The following is a 3,567-nucleotide window of genomic DNA, read 5'->3' as shown; positions in this document are numbered from 1 at the left end:
TTTTTGGCATTTTAGAATGTATTTTATAATATATTTATATACACATCATGTGGCATCCACGTCATTCGCCCAAAATTCGGGCGAATAAGTGGATGCAATATACATTTTTAATTATTATAATAAGGAGAAAGAGAAAGCATTATTGGCCCATTATGGCATCGCAATGCGCGATGCCATAATGAGTGAATGATGGTTTTAAAAGCATCAACATGTGGATTCATTAAAATAGATACCTTGTACGTCATACCGCAGTCGGTTAGCCGCGTGCATCAAATGCACGCAGCTATCGACACACGTGTGTTAATTAAAGGGGAGTTGCACTGTATTTAATACAGGCCCGCTGATGGCGCAGCCCCGAACACGCCATCGGAGTCGTCACCATCGTCCCCGACAGCACCTGCTCCATCACCGGATACGTCTTCGAAGACGTCACCGCCGCCCTCGACAGAGCCGGCCGCCCGCGTTCAGCCCGCCCGGCAAGCTAAGGCGTTGGTACGCACACCCGGATTCAAGTACTCCGGGTAACGGACATCGTATCATTATTTTCTGTCTTTTCTTTACTCGTCTTTTGCTTTTAACCATCGTCAGTCGTCGTTTTAAAACTCGCCATGTTCACATGTAAGGAGGGGGGATAACCTTGTCGGGATCCCCCTCTCCCTTCCCCTCATTTTCCCTTAGTTTCTTCACCTTACAGTCATCTTCATGCTTTAGGTCCCAGGGTTATTTTGTGTTAAAGCTTGGTCATTTTGGTCAAAGGGCCTCACAACCCCCCTCTATATAAAGGGAGGTGGGGTGCCCTAAATTGTCGGTTGTTTTTTTGAAATGAAGAGTTTTCCCCTTGTTGGGTTGAAAGAATGCACTTGCTCCTGAGATCCTAGGGTTACACCCCGTGAAGTTGTGGAAGAAGAAGGAAGGAGACCCCTTTGACGAACAAGGAGGGCTGGAGAAGGGCCCTCGCCCGTCGCCCCGCCGCCCAGGTCTGTTGCTGCTAACCCCGCCTCTCAGCGGCGTTTCCCGGTCGTGAAACACGCTGCTGCTGTCGCGGCGTTTCCCAGCGGCGTTTCTCGCGGCCACAGTGCGAGTTGCCACCCGCGCTGCTGTCGGCGCGCGCACGACCGCGGCGTCGAGAATCGCCTCGGCTGTGGCAGCCCCTTCCAGCCTGCTCGCCTTTAGGTCATCCTCGCTGGGACCGTGCAGGTCTGGAGACTGATCCCGGCTCCCCTGGAACCTCCTCCTCCATCCTCTCAACGGCCGCGTCCAGGACGTGCTCCCCATTCCCCCAACAACCGGTGTTGCGACCGCGTTGCACCCGACGTGGGCGAGTGACGCTCGTTGCTTCCCCGGTTTCGCACGTCCGGAATCGCGGCGATCAGAGCACGCCCATGGCGACATACTTGCACCCTGCGACTCATTCCCGCCACCTCCAGGTTGTCCCGGAGTGGCGCGTTGACTTGTACGCCAAACGGGTCACTGTCGTGCCCGCGCCACGTCGCTCCCGCGCCTCTCGTGCAATCCCGCGGCCAATGGGCGTTCGACCGCGGCTCTCGCGGCCGATCTCTTCACTGTCTTCCCGACCCCGCGAGCCGGTCCTCTCTGCGCCTCCGGTGCTCGAGGAAGTGTCTGCCCCTCTCACCTGACGACGAGAATATTCTCCCGGAGACCAAACTGCGTCACTCGGACGCCCTACGCTCCATCACTTGGAGCTCTGAACCGCCGCCTCGCAATATTCTTCCCCCACGACCGACGCCTACCGTACTCCCGGACTGTCGGCTGACTGCGCCATCCCAGCGCGGACACTGCGCCCGGTGAGCTACCTAACGCCGGGCCAGTCCCTCGTCACCATCCAGGTACGCCGTTCCCCACCCCTTGTCTCTTATTTCTTGTAGTGCATTGTCTTTGCCTCCTCCGCGCTCGGGTTAGCCGTAGGTGAGCGAGACAGGTGAGCGAACGACGCATTATTGAGAGTCCTTCCCGATTTGGGAACGAGTCAGTTCGCTCGTCGCGTGCGGGCAACCTCTGGCGGGAAATTCCCGTTCAGCGACTAGTAACCTCATCCCCCTGGACGAGGGTCGGAAGGTTCCCTCCCGTCTCCGGGCAACCCCGTCGACCCCGGTCGTTGGCTTCTCTTGTTCGTCGGCAGCTGCGCGTACTACACCCCTTCCGGATCATCTTCATTCTAGCTCGACATCGTAGGACTCCCGTGCTCGACGAATCCCGGCATTCATCGCGCACCGACGCGCCTTCGTCACCGAATCGTTTTTCGGTGAATCGTTTTTCCTTGTGCATTAAATGCACATGGAAATCGACTGCGCATTATTACTTCTAACAAAAAGTAAAAGGAATCTTTTGTGTTTTTTTTATTATTAAAACTAGGCGACGTGGCATTCTCTTCTCCATTCAAATGAAGACATAATTTTCCAATGATTCCGCACTACGGACGCGCACAATGAAGTGTGAGAACGCAATCTGAGAAGGGGGAAAACGAGAAAAAATGTGCCAACCAATCAGAAAATGCCATTTTCTACCTTCTTGGAGGAGAGTTAAATTAATCCTTAGTAAAACAATGATATCTTGAGATCTAGCCGTCCGATTGAGCTGAAATTTTGAGGGCATGTTTGTCTTTTCCCCTCTACAATCCACGGCTGGATCTTTAAATAGAGGTCTGGAAGAAGGCAAAATTCAATTTTTGAAGCCCTCCCCAATGATTTGGCCAGGAAGGACACATGAGTTGCTTTGGAAGTCGACAGATCTTGATTCTACATTCAATGTTGTAAGTTTTTTATTTGTATTTTGAATTTCTTCTTGAGAGATGCTAAAACGCCTTAGCATGGGCAAAATGTACATGCGCCAGAAGTTGTTTTGAATAAAATTAGCATTGCAATTTGAGTCTGATTTGAGATATGATTTTAATCTTTAGTTTTAAATAGATTTGGAACATTTCTGCATTTTTAGATTTTTAAATTAGGGTCGAATTTCACTTTTTCCCCAAATTCTTCACTTTCTCTCTCTAGGTTAATTTTTCTATTTTCTCTCTCTAGATTAAAAAATTGATTGGTTGGAAATTTAATTCAATGTATAAAAAACTTAAATATAAAATTTCATCCCAGACGTCCTATTTCAAAAACCCCTTCTTGATTATTAATTCCCAATTTTAATTCATATAATTTGTCTTAAAATTTTATAATAAATGGGAAATTAATAATTCGAATTAATCTGATCTTATGATTAAAATTATCCTGTATTGAGTGTTTTGATTGAAAATATTTAAAGTCAAAATTAAGTTTTTACTTAATTTTGATTAATTAAAACCATAATTAAGTAGAATTAAGGTTTATTAAGTGCAAAATTAATTCATTCTTGAACTAATTTATTAAAAATTGGATAAAAATTCTGGCTTGTTGCCTTCCGATGGTTCGACCCCTTGCTTGCTCTATACACTGTATTTAGTGATTAAGGGTATTTATAAATTTTATTGCATAAGTCTAAAACCCCAATCAACTATGTATTTACTCATCATTTTTAGGCTCATCAATGACTTAAATAAACTTGATTCAAATCTATGTTGTT

At 47.5% G+C, this 3,567-nt stretch overlaps 1 long non-coding RNA gene across 1 annotated transcript; it reads left to right on the top strand.

Moving 5' to 3' along the window:
* Nucleotides 1-834: 834 nt before the first annotated feature.
* On the top strand, nt 835-2,886 carry LOC144702654 (uncharacterized). Its single transcript, XR_013581314.1, has 2 exons — nt 835-1,847; nt 2,715-2,886. It is a non-coding gene; the product is annotated as an uncharacterized LOC144702654 (long non-coding RNA).
* The last annotated feature ends 681 nt before the right edge of the window (nt 2,887-3,567 follow it).

This window comes from Wolffia australiana, chromosome 4 (assembly GCF_029677425.1).
Source record: "Wolffia australiana isolate 7733 chromosome 4, ASM2967742v1".
NCBI lineage: Eukaryota > Viridiplantae > Streptophyta > Magnoliopsida > Alismatales > Araceae > Wolffia > Wolffia australiana.
This window is presented reverse-complemented; position numbering and strand designations above follow the sequence as displayed.